General features: G+C 46.5%; 1 protein-coding gene across 1 annotated transcript in view; it reads left to right on the top strand.

Annotated features, from left to right (window-relative positions):
• The first annotated feature begins 4,018 nt into the window (after positions 1–4,018).
• Positions 4,019–17,881, top strand: part of EPB41L3 (erythrocyte membrane protein band 4.1 like 3) — a 145,388-nt gene continuing 131,525 nt past the window's right edge. Inside the window, exon 1 of the mRNA XM_059880861.1 lies at positions 4,019–4,040. The gene's annotated coding sequence lies outside the window, so the exon portion shown is untranslated. The remainder of the gene's footprint in view (positions 4,041–17,881) is intronic.

Genomic DNA, 17,881 nt, shown 5'->3' with positions numbered 1-17,881 from the left:
GTTCACTAGACAGACTCCATCATCTCTTCCTGGAGTCTTGTTGATGAGGCTGTCATACAGCTGGTAAATGCTGCCTTTGCCTTGGCCATCAAGCTGGAGTTATCATCACTCATAAGGTAGCAGGGTACCAGTGCATACCACGGAGTCAGCATGCTGTTGATGCTCCTGGATGGATGGAGGTTCGTGGGGAATCCTGTCTTTACAGTTTGGGATGAAGTCACACACGTACTTTGCCTAAAGTGAGCTGTGTCCCTTTTCTCCAGACCACGGCTAGAATTCTGGATAGCTTCTTGGCCTTTAGTGATGTACCTTCCCTGCGTGCATGCGTGCTCAGTCACTCCAGTTGTGTCCAATTCTTTGTGACCTATGACTGTAGCCTTCCAGGTTCCTCTGTCTATGGGATTCCCCAGGCAAGAATACTGGAGTGAGTTGTCATTTCCTTCTCCAGGAGATCTTCCTAACCCAGGGATCAAATCCACATCTCCTGCATTGTAGGTGGATTCTTTACCCACTGAGCTACCTGGGAAGCCTGTATCTTCCCTACAAGAGAGCAATCTCAGGAAGCCCATTGTAGGGTAAGCCTCTCTTAGTGGGAGAGACCAGAAAGAACTAAGGGCTGGAGTCATGGCCTGGGGTCATCCTTGCCCCACGTTTCATGGATTATTTCAGCATTTCCTGTATGAACATAGAAAATCTGGAATCTGAGTTCTCAGGCCAAATCTGCACTCACTCTGGGACTGTATGAAAGGCATTTCTTTGACCCAAGAACTACTTTTCTGTAACCCACTGAAGCAGCACCATGAGGGGTCTTACACAGACAAGAATATCAAATTCTCTGGGGGTAGAGCGGCTTTATTTTTGATAGCTGGAGGGATGTAGAGTGTTTATTAGTGTTTTACGAATATAATGCCATCAACTATAATGGCATCATCACCTTATCTTCTTTTTGCTTTCCTTCTCTTCTCCAGGTGGAAGAGCTCCTTATTTCCCAAAGAGAGTTATAATTCATAAGCATAGTCTTTATATTATTGTTTTTACTCAGCAGGTATTAATATGTGATGGCTCAGTGGTAAAGACCATGCAGGAGACATAGGTTTGATCTCTGGGTTGGGAAGATCCCCTGGAGAAGGAAATGGCAACCCACTCCAGTATTCTTGCCTGGACAGAGGAGCCTGGTGGGCTGTAGTCCATGGGGTCACAAAAGAGTCAGATACTAAACAGCATTAGTATGTGATAGTGTCTTTTTATTTTGTGAAACCCTAAGTGCTTTTAAACATAAGCATTTTGGAAATAGTCCTTTGTGAGGAAACAGAACCGTCCAAGTGACAACTTAGTTCTTTATTCCATGTCCATTTATTCATTTAGCAGAAGTGTTCACTGCTTGCTTGCAATGTACCCAGTGAGGCACTGTGGGGAGACAGATGACTAGCAGCGGCTTTGGCATGATATTCACAAGGTAGAAAGAAGAGTGTTTATTACAGAGATACAAGCAAGTACTGACGAGCTAGCCCTGTGATGCTCCTGAATTTTTGTTTGGCCTTTCTTTTTCTCCACGTGTGTGCTAGGAAAAACAAAAAAGAATAGTAGAGAGCCTTGGTCAAGCCCAAAGAGTTTCATAATAATTACTTCCCAGGTTAACTATTAAATTATGAAGCAGGATGGTTTTTACTCCAAATTTTGAATTCATGCAGTATTAGGATGAATAGTTAGGTACTTCTAACTTTTAAAACTGATATTTAGTATTTGAACATTTTCTCCCAAGAAAATAGACCTTCATTACACTATTGCTGATTTTTTCCATCACTAGAAAGATCCAAGATTCATCAGTCAGGGAGAAAGCGGTTCGCTTTCAATTAAAAAAAAAACAGCAAAAATACTGCAATAAAATGAATGAAAATATGAAACCATCTGTATCTCCAGTGATAATGCCAATGCAGTGTATACTGTAAACAATACAATTTGTTCAAGTCCACTTTAAAGGAAAGTTGTTTAGTGTGGATATATAAAAAAGGAAAAAAAAATCCTTTCTTTATTCACAGATCTCATATGCAACACAAACCACCATATATGCACAGATGTTACATATATGTGTATATATATTTCTAAACACTCTTGTGGCCCCCATAGGAAATTAACATAGGTCATCACCAAGCACAACCAGTATGTGAATTGTCATCTTTGTCTGTCACTTAAAAGACAGTTCAGGTCTTTGTTATCTCTGGTCCTTGGAACAATGCCATACTCACCTCCTGTCTGCCCATCCTTTCTAGTTTTTGCAGTGTTATCAGAATATTTTTCCTATGACATGACTCAAGTCACATTTTCTTCCTCAAAATTTCCCAAAGCTGCAAACCTAAAGAATGCAGGCCCATACACTCCACAGAAACACAGGAACCATGGTTTTCCAACTGTCTCTAATACAGTCTGAAAAATGCCCCTCCATTTTATTCTTTTCCATTAGGTTTATTACAGGACATTGAATATGGTTCCCTGCACTGTACAGCCCTCTCTCCTTTCTATTGCCATCTTCCCTGTCCTGGAAACACGGGGTTACCCACAGACCCGGTCCAGAAGCTCTGCCGCAGCCATTTAACTGTGCACCACTTAACTGGCACTCGATAGTAAACGCAGTACTTGTGTAAATCCATGTTTTCCCCTCCCTGAATGAGTCGGTGAGCTCCCAGAAAGGTGACTAGGAGTATTTGGAGAAGCCCTTAAACATTTTAATAAATGTGCCTTGGTTACTTGGCTAGGGCTGTGATATTGCGAGACAAACCTGCAAACCACTCCCCACCCGCCCCAGGCCCCGCCATTTCAGTGGGAAGCGTTATCAATTATGACTTCCCATTAGGCCGGGAAGACCACCTGTAACTGCAGCTTTAGGTTGGGGATGGGGAGACGGTGGGGAGCAGGAGGCTGCCTGGAAAACAGGAAACCTCCCTCAACCTCTAATTCAGATCTTCTCCATTAACTTAGTCTTTCTGGGACACCAACCCGGTGCAAAACACCGCCAATTTGATTTTTTTTTTTTTTCTTTCAAAAAGGTGGGTGGGGGGAACCTGCAGTCCCCAAGCCAGTAAATAACTCACCTGAAGGTCAGGTACGCCCTCCCCCCACTCTCCCGGGGGTGTCTGGGAGGGGTGGGGGTGGGGGTGGGGGTGGGGGGCGGATAGAGAGCCCGGCAGTGATCGCAGTAGAAACCCGGAGGCTCAGGCGATTGGCAGCGGTCTGGGAGGCGTCCTCCCCAGCCCGACCCCGCGCCGGGATGAAGGCGGAGGCGGCGGCACGACAGCCCTGAAGTCTCCAGCGCCCCCTCCCCCGTGGCCGAGCCCGGCCGGGCGCGTCCCTGGGCGTGTGCCCCGCCGCAGCCCGCGGAGCCTCCCGAGTCTCCTGCCAGCGGGGCGGGGAGCGCGGCAAGCGCCCGCGTCTGCGGCTGCCTCCCCACGCCCGAGCCTCCGCGCCGCGCCGCGCCGCGCCGAGGACGCGCGCCCCAGCCGGTCCCCCCGCCGCCGCCGCCGCGCGCCCGGGCCCCCCGGCCCAGCCCAGGTAACTTTTCTGCCTGCGGGGCCGCGGGGGCCGAGGGAGGCGGAGGGTCGCCGGGGGCGCAGGGCTGGCCGGAGGCCGGGGGCGGGCGCGTGGCTGCGGCGCCGCTCAGCCGCGCGAACCGCGGGAGCCGGGCACCCTCCCCGCTCGGCCCGCCGGGACCCCCGCAGGGACCCCCGGCCCCCTGGCCGAGCCGGGGCGCCGCGCCCGGGGACGTGCCCGCTTCGCCCGCCCTGCGCTGCAGCATCGCAGGGCAGGCGCGCGGCCCGAGCCCCGGCCTCCGGCCCCGGGGGCCTCCCCCGGAGCTCCGGCCGAGAGGGGCGGCTGGCCCCTGCTCGGTCAGTTTCCGAGCCCTCCCCCCGTCCCGGGCGCCATGTTTTGAGTTACCCCTCGGGGTGGGGTGGGGGCGGGGGCGACACTGCGGCGCCGCCTGGGGCGCGGGGAAGCCTGCGCGCGGCGGCGGAGGGTCTGCGCGGGGCTTGGCAGACTCGGGGCCGGTAAGGTGCGCTCGCACAAAAGCATCTGCGCTCCAAGCGGCCGCCGCTTTTATGTAACTTGTCCGCTTCGCCGAAGTGGGGCGGGCGGCGGCCCCCGGACGGCGGCGGAGGCTGCAGCGGGGTGGCCGGGGAGGGGGACGAGGCAGCGTCCTCCTAACGGGGTGCGGAGTTGGGGTAGGGGGTGCTCGGGCACCTGCGGGGCCAGGGACCCGGGGGCGGCGCAGCTCACCTGGCGCCTGTGAGGCTGCACTGCCCCGGGAGGCGTGTGCGCGGGCGGCGCTGCGGCGGCTGGGGGCGGGGAGGCCGGGGCGCGGGGCTCGGGACTCCGGGAGTCGGGGTCTCCGCCAGTTCCGGGCGGGTGTTTCCCGGAGCCTGCCGCGGGGGCCCCTGCTGTCTGGGGTCTCCCCTCTTCTCTCGCCCTCCTTCCCCTCCTTCCCGCTCCCCGCCCCCCCCCCCAAGTTCACGGCTTCTGCAATGCGGTGGGCGTGGTTACCTAGTCTATTGCCCCTGTGGTCCTTCGCCGCGGGAGCGGTGTCTCCTCGGTTTTCAGATTTCCGGATCCCAAGTTGTCTAGGGGTTTTTTTCTCCTTCAGTCCCAGCCCAGGGTTAAAGTTGAGATGGTTGCAGAACACGTAGAAAGATAAAGAGAACATGTGTTGTTAATTACGCCTGGAGGCCGGCCTGAGAAATCCTGAGGGCCAGGCAGCCCTGTCATGCATCGCTTGCATTTTCGTGTTTAACTTGGTGTTTCAGCTTTTTTTTTTTTTTTAAACCTCAGTCTGGCGGAATTGTTTTTGCAGATATCCCGCTCTTCCTTTTTTTTTTTTGGGGGGGGGGGTCCATTTTAGGGTCTCCGGGGCGGCCAGGTGTGCGTTGGAGTTTATCCTGGTAGCATTAACTTTCCTAGTAGAAGAGCCATCAGATCAGACCAAGCACTAAAAACAGTCTTTTTGAATTTTACACTGATTTTTAATGTCTCAAACAAAAATGGTAAACCTCCATTTATGATCTGGGAACCCTAGACACAGCAATTATACAGCAAATTGAGCAGAAAAGCCCTATTAAGGAAAAAGAGCGCATCGAGTTTGAGTAAACTCTGGGGAACGGGAGGTGATTCGTATCTTGGATCAAAAAGCTTTTTTAAAAAATGCACGTTAATTTTGGTATCAGACTTTCAAAACTTTAGTTGGAGTAACAAAGTCATTTCGAGAGGAAATAAATTCCATATTGAGAAGCCTGACTTTAATTTGTTAATTTCAGAAGGCATTGATGAAAATAAAATAGCTGAATACTAAATAGTCTCATTTGCATTATGATTTTCTAGTGGTTTAGAAAAGCAACATACCAGATGCACGAGTTACTGCACACAGTTTATCGAGCTAATACACTTTAGGCAAATAATTTTGGCAGCGCAGAACGTGTTTTGTGAATGATTTCTCAGTAGCGGGAAGAGTGGCTGCTTTATTTAATGTGTAAACCCCTTGGAGCTGAAGGATTGAGAAGATGGAGGTCAAAGGTCAGTATCTCAGAGAGCTGTTTACATTTTTTTTTAAGTCATTTCTTCTGTACCAGTGCGATTTAGGTTAAAAGCAGGTTTTGTCAATTCTTGTACAGTGCTTGGACTTGGGCCAACTTTGAATTGTGTTGAAATAGGAGACCTGGGATTTTTTTTTTAACTTGGTCAGAAGCTATCTTGTCCATACTTTGGTCTTGAAACATTGGTCAAATGCATTAAGGGGCTGCCCAAGGAGAAGGGAGGCAACTGTTCATGGACCAAAGATGTTATGATGTCAGTATTTTGTGAATCCTTCCTTGATTTACAGTTTGTTGGGTTATTATGGCAGGGACATACTATCCAGTGTATTTAAGTTAGTGATTTTTTGGAAAAAAAAAAAAAAAAGCCTTAAAATTCACAAAATAGAATTCATGTCCTCTCCAGTAAAATAGAACTCCAAGAGTGAGCTGAAAAATAAAGACATGTTTCTTTTCCTTGAGAATTTGACTCTCATGGAGATTACTTAAGTCCTGGAGTTCCTTGGTCATCTTTCCTCCCCAGCCTCTTCTAAGGATCCAACCATTGTTTTCCTGTGAACGTCAGCTTTATAGTGAAATAGAGACTTACTATGGAAAACCATGACTCAGGTTTATCTCTGGCACCGCTTCCTTTAGAGAGATCTCTGATGGTATCAATGCAGCATCTCTTTCTTTCGGAAGGCTACACAGCTGCTAGCTTGTTGAGAATTCGTCAGGCACTCCTGGAGAGCTCTGCTCTCATTTCATTCCTCTTGGCTGCAGAGAATTGTGTGCCCAGAAGCAGGGTCTGGAGCCATGAAGTCACTGCCCTGCCCTGTCTGGTGTTGTGACATCACTATGGCTCAAAGGAAACAAGGGTGGGGCAGCAACACCAGACCGTCTAAAGCATCTTGCCGGCATTAACTTTGCCTGATCCATGAATGAGGCTGTCCTTTCTCCAGTTGAACTGCACCATAAGGTATTGTTTGAAGCATGAGATATGGATGCAAGCCTGCATGGGAAAGTGTGTTTCATAGATTAAGGAAGCAGAGCGTTTGTGTGTGTGTGTGCAGTAGTAGAAATGATTGACTCTTCCTCCTGTTAAGGAAAATATCGTTAGTTTTTTAGGAGGGCCATTGAAAAATCATATTTAATTAACGAGTATATATTAATGCAGAGAATAGAGTCAGTATATTTCTTACTCTTTTTGTACCTAAGTAGCATTCTTGCTAAATTCTTGGTGTAGGTGGTTAGTCTTGTCTTTCAAAAGTGTGTGGTGTGGTGTCTGTCGAGATACGGTCTCTTTCTGGGTAGACGGTGTTCTATCTGATGTGTTTTCCAGTGATGTGTTTGCAATTGGCAATTAGAAAAAAAAGATGGGCAAAAGAAAGCAAGAGGTTTCACAAGTGTAGAAGATAACCTGCAGTGATTTGGGGTAGTTGATTTCTGTGTAAGTTTTTGGTTTATGTGTAGATGATTTTATAATTTAGCACTTTTGAATTCTCTGAACTGAGCATTCTAGTGCAGAGATGATCCCAGACAGGCCGCAACCGAATTTGTGATTAATCAGTTTCCTGTTGTGATTCCTGATTTGAATGTGATGTGAGCATAAAGGAGACCCACAGAACAGCTGCAGCCTGGGGTCTTCTTGCCACCTCTTCAGTAAGATGACTGACCTTTTCTCATGTGAGGATATTATGTGCGTGGGACCTGTGAGCAGTTCTCATTTAACCATGTCACTGTCCAGAACACATTGCCAACGCAAAAGGGAAGGAAAATAAAAAAAAAAAAAAAAGGAAGGATAGCCCAAATAGAGAAGTTGAAATTAAGTACCAGAACTGCAGCTCGATTCGTTGAAACGTCTTTGGTGTTGCATTTTTAGACTTAACCATGATTGGCTAAATTGCACACTTCACAATTGTAAGCTTCTATTAGCGCCAAACCCCTAATTCTTTGGTAATTTGCAGTACAGAGGAAAAAGCTGACAACTTAATTTTTAGATGGCTGACATTTTGATGCACTGTTCTTATAACCCTTCCTTACAGACTTTAAAAAAAAGCAAAAGCAGAAAGGTTTGTATTCAATCTAGAGAACAGTTGGGATACTTCCTCTGCTTCATGCACTGTTTTTTTCTCTCCACTTAAACTGAATGAGTGCCTGTTGTTTGGAGGGACTTATTTTCCTTTTGCTTGGAGTTTCATTCCCAGACCAGCACAGGTCTAAACTCATAGGGTGTTGAGTAAATATTTATGGAATTGGATTAAGAAGTGAGGCCATATGTGACTTATGCTTCACTATTAAAGAATAGTCGACAAGGCTTAAAAAGCATGGCCACTTCCTTAAAAATGAGAATGTTCAGACTCTTGTATGCAGCTGTTTCTAACCGCACGGTCCTCTTCATAACGAGTTTGCTGCTCTGGCCACAGCTCAGATTAGGTAGGTTCTAGAGGTTTTGTCTGATCCAAGAAGAGAATACTGCAGGTACCGTGAGAAAAAAGGACGGCTTCTTTGAGAGAAGATGGGCAGGCAGCCTGCTTCCCTTCCTGCCATCTCTAATTGGTGTCATGGGGACATCAGTAGAGCAGATGTACTCAGAAGAAGGGGAGAGGGATCAGATGGAGGGAGACAAAAGCAGAATGAGGGCTGGGCCATCATATTGATCTTGATGTTGAACTAAGAAGAGAAAAACTATTTTCTCCTTAAAAATTTTTTTATTTTAATGTTTTTATTGGAATATAATTGCCCTAAGATGTTGTGTTAGTTTCTGCTGTACAGTGAAATGAATCAGCCATATGCATACATATATCCCCTCCCTTTTGAGTCTGCCTCCCACCCCACTCCCCCATCCCCACCCTTCTAGGTCATCACAGAGCCCTGAGCTGAGCTTCCTGTGCTTTATAACAGCTTCCCATTAGCCATCTATGTAGATCTCTCTTCTTTGGTCATTTTTTTATATATGTTGTATTTACATTCTCCAGTAGTGACTTTCTCTGTGTTTTAGTCAAGCTCCACATTTCATCCTTTCTCTAAAACAAACCTTTTTTTTTTTTTTTCCACATTTGCACATCTCTGAAATTGGGATATGTCTTACAGTTGCTCTCAGCCATATGGCAGAGAGAAAGCTGGCAACTGAATTCATTGATAAAGACGCAGACGTCAAAAATTGGAGATTGGGTGTCAGTTGATTGGAAGGAAATCTTGGAGACATAATGGAGCATGCATAAGAAATAGCACATCACCCATGAAGAAACATAGGTGGTATTTCCTGTGTAAAGGCATAGATCACGGTAACTGAATCAGCATGCAATTTGAGAAAGTTGGATTTTGACCTGTAATAGAATTTTTTTGAGTACCTTGGCTAGTTTATTTTGTTTCTCTTTGTGCATGCAGAGAATATGTAATTAAGTGTAAAAGAGTTCTCTAAATAACTAGAAAATTAAAATTCCAACATATGAGTCACCACTTAATTGGCAGAGTGCTACGTATTGCGTTATTTCTTAGAATTAACAGTGTCATGAATGTTATGAGATAGGGTTTGTACTTGGCTATGCACATTTTAAAAATGCTCTGTGATGTTCAGTGCTTATTCACATGCCCTATTCACATGCCCCCTTCTATGTATTTGGTAACTGAGGTGCATCCCTCTGTAGGAAAAACCTATTGAGCGGTTTTCATTTTCAAGTTTGGCTTTTCCATTTGGGTCCTTGAAAGATGGTTGGACTTTGACTAGTCATTGAGAATACATTCCAGATAGAACACACTGAAAGGTAGGAGGCCTCAAGGTAACTGGAATGTAGTCTTTACCCTGCAGAGTAATAAGAGATGAGTCTCAGGAGAGAGTGTGGGGCCTTACGGTGAATATGAGACTAAGGAACATTTTGCGCTTTGCTAGGTACTAGGGAGCCATTGAAAGTAGTGGAGTAGGAAAGACAGTGTTCATCTGGTGATCAATGTAGGGTGTATTAGAAGAACAGGAGTCTGGGGACAGATGACCTTTTGTTAAAGGAGTAATCCAAAAAATTTCAGAAATTGTATGTAATGCTAGTTCCTTTCAGCGATTGATATTTTGGCAACTCATGACGTATTTTTTGTGATCGTATTTAGTTGAAGCCTAATTATTACTTTTGGACTGATTAGGGTGGAAAATGAAATGTTCAGAAGATGGAATGATTTTCATTCCTATTTTTCCTTCCAGTTAAAACCTCTCTGTTATTTCAGGTATTAAGAATAATGCATACTCCCTGTAAAATATTTTCTAATAATATTGAAAGACAAGCAGAAGAAACTGCACTGTCTAGAGGCCACTGTTGATAATTGTGCTCAGTTGCTCAGTCGTGTGCTCCTCTTTGTGGCCCCATGAACTGTAGCCCGCCAGGCTCCTCTGTCCATGAAATTTTTCTGGCAAGAATACTGGAGTGGTTGACATTTCCTTCTCCAGGAGATCTTCCTAACCCAGGGATTGAACCCTCTTCTCTTGTATCTTCTGCATTGGCAGGAGGATTCTTTACCACTCACCTGGGAAGTGACTAAAACAACAACAATAACAATGTGTGTCTTGGAATCTGACAGCCCTGGGATGGGCTCCTAGGCTTGCTATGTGGTTGCTGTGTGATGTGGGTCAAGTCTCTTAACTTTTTGAGTCTATTTGATCACTTACAAAATGGCCATAATGTTTAGATCCCGAGGTTGCTGCTGCTACTGCTAAGTCACTTCAGTCATGTCCGGCTCTGTGCGACCCCATAGACAGCAGCCCAACAGACTCCCCTGTCCCTGGGATTCTCCAGGCAAGAACACTGGAGTGGGTTGCCATTTCCTTCTCCAATGCATGGAAGTGAAAGTAAAGTCGCTCAGTCGTGTCCGACCCTCAGCGACCCCATGGACTGCAGCCTACCAGGCTCCTCCATCCATGGGATTTTCCAGGCAAGAGTACTGGAGTGGGGTGCCATTGCCTTCTCTGAGATCCCGAGGTTATGAGGGTTAAATGATGCAGTACACACAAAGCACTGCATGTGGTACCTGGTACATCACAAGTGTCTAATTAATAGACACGGATTCCTGTCGTTGTTCAGCTGATGAGTCACGTCCAACTCTTTGCAACCCAATGGACTGTAGCCCGCCAGGCTCCTCTGTCCTTGGGATTTCCCAGGCAAGAATACTGGAGTGGGTTGCCATCTCCAGGGGATCTGCCCAACCCAGGGCTTAAACCTGAGTCTCCCGCATTGCGGGCGAATTCTTCACCACTGAGCCACCAGGGAAGCCCTACTGGCTAGTGTCTTAATAAAGATAATACACTGGAAATAAATAGTCCTAATGATTGTGAGAATGCTCAGCATGGAGGAAAGACCCTTGTCTGGGTTTCTCTATGGCTGATCCATCATTTACCACTTTTGTAGCCCTAGGAAATGAATATAAAATTTAAAAGGTTAAGGAAGTAGGATTAAGGGTTAGTTTTCTTATCTGTTAAGTAGGGATGATAATCATGTAGTGTAATGGTCTGGAGTATGAAATGAATGTCTAATTGAAAATATGTGGCTCTTTAATACATCTTCAGTTGAGGTTAGTTTTCTCTCTTTATGATGAATAATAGAAAAATGGAGTGAAGTTAGTAAAGCAGAGATGCTTCTATGAGAAAATGTGATCTGCTGATCAAAATCAGGCTGAGTACTTTGGGTCTTACAGATATTTTCAAGATATTGTGAAATTCTTAACTTTCATATGGGGGCAACAAAACAAGGCATTGATTTAATAGGATCCGAAAATGAATTCGCTGATTCAGCAGACATGAATTTGAGCAAATTCGGGGAGATAGTGAAGGACAGAGGAGCCTGGTGGGCTACAGTCCATGGAGTTGCAAAGAGTTGGATACAACTGAGTGACTGAACAACAAAAGCAACAGCAAAGAAAAATGAACTCAAGAGGGAGCTTCCAGGGGACTTCCTGGTGGTCCAGTGGCTAAGACTCAGCGTTCCCAGTGCAGGGGCCCGGGTTTGATCCCTACTCAGGGAACTAGATCCCACATGCCACGACTAAGAGTTTGCATGCTGCAGCTAAAGGTCCTGTATGCTGCGCTTAAGACCTGGCACAGCCAAATACATTTTAAAAAAAGAGGGAGCTTCCAGTCCTTGGACCTACAGTTGCGATGCAGCCTAAGGGTCTTCAGAAGCTTGTCTGACGCTATGGCCCAGTCTCAGTAGAGACCCAGCAGGTCGCCACCCCCAGCAGATAGCCTTTCAGTTCTCACTGTGCCTTCTGCAGGTGTCTTCAGACACCATCTTGGAGTCACCTCTGCTCTCCTGGATGCTGTATTTCAAGCTGGGGGACCAGCAATACGCAAATAGGATTTCAGATTGGGATGAATGTTCTGAAGCAGGACCAGGTCACAGTGTGGATGGGTGTAGAGGACTGCTTCAGCTACTGTAGCTTGGGGACGGTTAACATTTAGTTAAGTCCGTCCGTCCTTGTTTGCACCCTTCCTCTGCAAGTGAGACATCAACCCTTAGGTGGTAATCGGTGCCAGGCAAGAGTCACATCTTCCATCAGCTGCATGTCTTTGGGCCTCGTACAGCGCCTGGCTATAGTCCCAGGCATGCTCCTCTGTCCATGATTTTCTCCAGGCAAGAACAGTGAAGTGGGTTGCCATTCCCTTCTCCAGAGAATCTTCCCAACCCAGGCATTGAGCTCAGGTCTCCTGCATTGCAGGCAGACTGTTAACCATCTGAGCCACCAGGGAAGCCCAGCTACTGAAAACATAGCTTTTATACTCACCAAGCCCTCTCTTGTACCTTACCTTTCTTGTGATATGATTTTTACTGAGACCATGCATTCTTTTCTTATTTCTTAAGTTTGATCTCTTGAACCTTCCCACTCAGATGTGGGCTTAACCATGCATGAAACTAATGGAGCCTATGCTGCTGCTGCTGCTGCTAAGTCACTTCAGTTGTTTCCAACTCTGTGCGACCCCACAGACGGCAGCCCACCAGGCTCCCCCGTCCCTGGGATTCTCCAGGCAAGAACACTGGAGTGGGTTGCCATTTCCTTCTCCAATGCATGAAAGTGAAAAGTGAAAGTGAAGACGCTCAGCCATATCCGACTTTTAGCGACCCCGTGGACTGCAGCCTACCAGGCTCCTCCATCCATGAGATTTTCCAGGCAAAAGTACTGGAGTGGGGTGCCATTGCCTTCTCTGAACGGAGCCTATACTTAAGTTTAAATTCAAACTGTATCATCTTTTTCTTAGAGAACATTTCCAAAATTCGTTTAAGTGTCAGTGTTTATGAAACCTACACCTGCCTCTGATCTCAACCTGTATTCAATTCAGTTCAGTTCAGTCTCTCAGTCATGTCCGACTCTTTACGACCCCATGAATCGCAGCACGCCAGGCCTCCCTGTCCATCACCAGCTCCCGGAGTTCACTGAGACTCCTGTCCATCGAGTCGGTGATGCCATCCAGCCATCTCATCCTCTGTCGTCCCCTTCTCCTCCTGCCCCCAATCCCTCCCAGCATCAGAGTCTTTTCCAATGAGTCAACTCTTTGCATGAGGTGGCCAAAGTACTGGAGTTTCAGCTTTAGCATCATTCCTTCCAAAGAAATCCCAGGGCTGATCTCCTTCAGAATGGACTGGTTGGATCTCCTTGCAGTCCAAGGGACTCTCTCCACCCTTTTCTGAATTCTTACTGCAAATGTGGTTCACCCGAACCCAGAACTTTACTGTGTCCCAGTTCATCTTCTCATGGGTGCACACGAAAGGTGTCCAAAGACTTGGATTTGTGACTTGACTAAAAAGCTTCTGGACCTCTCAGAGATGTAAATTCTCATGTAGGAGTGTAGAACAACCCTTCCTTCCTGCGGAATCACCTTCATGTAGTTCAGTCGCTCAGTTGTGTTTGATTCCTTGTGACCCCATGGACTGCAGCATGTCAGGCTTCCTTGTCCTTCACTGTCTCCTGGAGTTTGCTCAAACTCATGTCCATTGAGTCAGTGATGCCATCCAACCATCTCATCCCGTTGCCCCCTTCTGCTTTCTATCTTACCCAGCATCAGAGTCTTTTCCAGTGAGTCGGCTCTTCACATCAGGTTGCCAAAGTGTTGGAGCTTCAGCTTCAGCATCAGTCCTTCCAATGAATATTCAGGGTTGATGTCCTTTAGGATTGACTTAATTGATCTCCTTGCAGTCCAAGGGACTCTCAAGAGTCTTCTCTAGCACCACGAGTCGAAAGCATCAGTTCTTCAGCGCTCAGCCTTCTTTATGGTTCAGCTCTCACATCTGTACATGACTACTGGAAAAACCATAGCTTTGACCAGATGGACCTTTGTTGGCAAAGTAGCATCTCTGTTTTTGTCACTGTCATGAGCCAATGGTACTTTTCCATTGATCCAATCCAATTTTCAAGCTGTAAGATGTAGAATATGATGATAATCAGTGTTTTGTTTTTTTTTAGTGAGTTAAGGTAGCAGACATTTAGTTGAAGAAACATCTTGGATTTCTTCCATGCTTTGCTCCCACCATCCCCTGCCTTCATTCCTTCTCCTGATGATGAAATACATCCTGAGGACTTCGCATTAGCACTGTGCCGGTGTCAGTGACAGAGCAAAAATGAAAATAAGAAGCAGCCACTCGCTGGGCTCCCCCAGGGCACAGAGCTGTCACTGCCTGTGAAAGGGGCATCGGGCTCCAAGTTCTCCCCAAGAAGCTCACCACTCAGACTTGGGATGTGGTCCTGGCAGAAGGGAGTGAGGTCTAACCTAGACCTGAACAGTGGCCAGGAGTCAGCATGTGGTGGAGAAGGGGAGGGTCTGGTAGGATCCAGAGTGGACTAGAGAGGGGGTGTTTGTGGGGTGACTGACAAGCAGGTACAAAGGCCAAGGGGGAAAGGATGCTTCGTCAGACATGGTACACGACTGAGGGATGAGACTGGATCCAGGAAGAACACTGGGGAGGTGACAGTGTTGCAGAGGTCCATGGGGTCCACAGGACATCCAGGGAGAGATGTCCGGTAGCTTTCACACCAGAGCAGTCCAGCTTCTAGATCAAGATGGGGACTCATTACAAAAGGATGCTATTAATGCCTTGGAAGCTGAGGCCCGGGAGAGGGTGAGTGAATAGGGTGTGCAGAGGAGGAGGGGGATGGGGGGCAGACACCCCTGGAAGCGTGTTTAGAAGGAGCAGTGCTTAGGGCTCCTGGGCACCCAGGAGCAGCGAGGCTGTCTTGTGCCTGAAACAGCTTTGGTTCAGCTGCTGTGACATTGGTGTCTCACAGGGACTCAGAGAGCAGGACCCGTCTCCTCTGGGAGCACCTGGTGTTTCTGCTTCCTTGCGTTCCTTGGTTTTGAGGATGGAGCAAACTGCTGGAGGTAGAGGTCTGGGTGGGGGCAGCAGGAATTGGGGGAGCCCAGGCCCCCAGGAATCTTTCCCACATACAGGTGAGGTGTGAATTACACGCCTGTATATAAGAGGTCCTGGTATCCATGGCGTTTTATTTTTTTTTAAAAAGTATATTGAGAAGTGAAGGTGACATGGCTAAAAGTGCCCGCCTCCTACGCGGATGAGGGGCTGTGTCTAAGGTGACACTGCTGACAGTGGAAAGCACTGAACATAGATTTGCGGCCTTCTGTGCAGCCCCTGTTTGTGGACCCTAAAAGGCTCTGATGTGTCGTTTGAGAGCTAGGAAAGTGATGACAGCTTTTCCAGTCCCTTAATTTGTTTCCTGTCTCCTTGTACCAGAAACGTTTCCACCAGTGGTAAAATATTCTTGATCACAGCAGATTAGAAATACTGGACAGCCTTGTCCATTACGTAGAGATCCGTGTCAGGATGACCCATGGATGGGTCTTAACTCAGATCTCAGAGGACGTCGAGATGGGGTGACGATCTCTCTTAGAAATAGTGTGTAATATTTCTGATACCTGAAAAAGTTGAGTAATAGGTACAGTGACCACCTCTGTATCCCACATCCAGTTTTAAGAGATAAAACTTTTTAAAAACATCACTTTTTAATGATGTTTTTATCTCTTAAAAACATCACTTTTTAAGAGAGAGAGCACTATCCCAAATTGCTTACTTTCCCTGTGTTCTCCTCTGCAGTTGTACCTCCCTCCCTCCTAGGATTCTCTATAGCATCACTAAATTATTTGTGGTGGTGTTCACATTTAAGCAACTTTAAACAGTGTCTTGTACCTGTCCCTCTGCAGCTTTGTTCATCCTGTAGGCTCCATGACCTCCAGGAGCCCATGGTGTAGTTCTTGGGGGTGAAAACTGATGCTTTAACCAGAGCTCATGGCTTCCTCACCAGGCCTTGAACAGGATTGTGCTTCTCACCTCAGAACATGGTACAACCCTGTATCTTCACACTGTGTATCCCTGGATTCAGCCAACCATGGATTGAAAAATACTTCTTCAGAATGTTCTAGAAAGTTCAAAAAAAGCAAAATGTAAATTTGTCCCCAGCAGCTATTTACATAGTACTTGCATTGTATTTACAACTATTTACATAGTATTTCCATCGTGTTAAGTGTTATTGAAAAATATTTTTTTAGAATGTTCCAGAAAATTTCAAAAATCAAAACTTGAATTTGCCCCCAACAATTATTTACATAGCATTTGCATTGTATTGACAACTATTTACCGAGTATTTCCATTGTGTTAGGCGTTATAAATAATCTGCATGCTCAGTCACTTCAATAGTGTCTGACTCTTCGCAACCCTGTGGATTGTAGCCTGCTAGGCTCCTCTGCCCATGGGATTTCCCAGGCAATACTGGAGTGGGTGGCCATTTTCCTCCTCCAGGGGATCTTCCTGAACCAGGGATTGAACCTGTGTCTCCTACATTGCAGGCAGATTCTTTACCTGCAGAGCCATCAGGGAATCCCATAAGTAATCTAGAGATGACTTAAAGTCTATGGGAAGATGTGCAGGGGTTAAGCAAATACAGTGCCATTTTATAGGCTTCCCAGGTGACTCAGTGGTGAAGAACCCACCTGCCAATGTGGGAGATGAGGGTTTGATCTTTTGGGTCAGGAAGATCCCCTAAAGGAGGGTCAGGAAGATCCCCTGGAGGAGGGCATGGCAACTCACTCCAGTATTCTTGCCTGGAGAATTCTATGGACAGAGGAGTCTGGCAGGCTACAGTCCCTGAAAGGTAGCAAGAGTCAGACATGACTGAGTGACTGAGCATGTGCCATTTTACATAAGAGACTTGAGCTTCTATGGAATTTGGTATCTGAGGGTGTCCTGGAATCAATCACCCCTCCCCAAGACAGACACCAAGGGATGAGTGTCCTTGCTGCCCATCAGCCTAAGACGTCCTGCCTCTGCACCTGCACCCCATCGCCTCTCACCCCACCCAGCACTGACTCCCTGCTCTGCATCCATTTTCTTCATATGAGTATATGTTTTACTTGTTTGTGTCTGTCGTGTGCCTCCCCCAACCAGAGCATCTGCTTCATCTGTTCTAGGACTTAACATCTGTTCTGTTCACCATGGACCCCAGCTTTGAGAACAGTGCTGCTCAGTACCCAGCTAACTGAAGGAGTCCTTCAAGATACGATGTGATAGGAATTTGCCACGTTTTTATTGTGGACCTTTTAGTTGTGGTGGTTTGTCTACTATGAATAAACCTACATTGTACATACATGCAGGAGTCTTCTTTTTTTTAGAAAACAAACACATTTCATTATCAATCCAAAAATAAAAGAAGAAGATGTGAGCTTACGAAGGAGAACTTTTTATTGATCCATCTTTAACCTTTGATTTAGTGGATACGGTTGTGTTCAGAGTGATTTAATGTTGAATTGTAAATATAGCTTCAGTAAGTGAGGCCCCCTGATGGCAAAAGCTGGCCTGTGTGGCCCGAGGTATCTTGCCAAGAGGTGAAGGAGCCAGTGTGTGTGCACCAGGTCGAGACCTTCCTGCTCTGAGCTGTGAGCTCAGCCATGCTTCCCAGAGTGACAGTTGGGTTCCAGTCATTTTCAATTAATTTGGACTTGCAGTTCTTTATGCTCATTAGAGTATCATAATTTTCCCCCTCCTCAAGAATTAGCACTTCCACAATCATCTGTACCTTCCCAGACATGCCATCTGGCCTGCCCCCTTCTTTCCCTTCCATTATTAGCACAGTCAAAGGTAAACACGTTTTTTTTGCCCCTCTTCCTTACCGATGAATATTCCATTTTCTTGTAATTTGGAAGATAATTCGTACACCTCTCGTTTTCACTCTTTGTATTCAGTGCTGGAAAATCAAAGTGTGCTTGGTTTTCTGGGCTCTTTAATGAAGCATCAAGTCGATAGTGAGGTTTAGATTAGATGTGCATTCTAATTAAAGGAAAACAAATG

Source organism: Bos taurus, chromosome 24 (genome assembly GCF_002263795.3).
Source record: "Bos taurus isolate L1 Dominette 01449 registration number 42190680 breed Hereford chromosome 24, ARS-UCD2.0, whole genome shotgun sequence".
NCBI lineage: Eukaryota > Metazoa > Chordata > Mammalia > Artiodactyla > Bovidae > Bos > Bos taurus.
The sequence above is the reverse complement of the archived record's forward strand: the minus strand, read 5'-3'. Positions and strand labels throughout refer to the sequence as shown.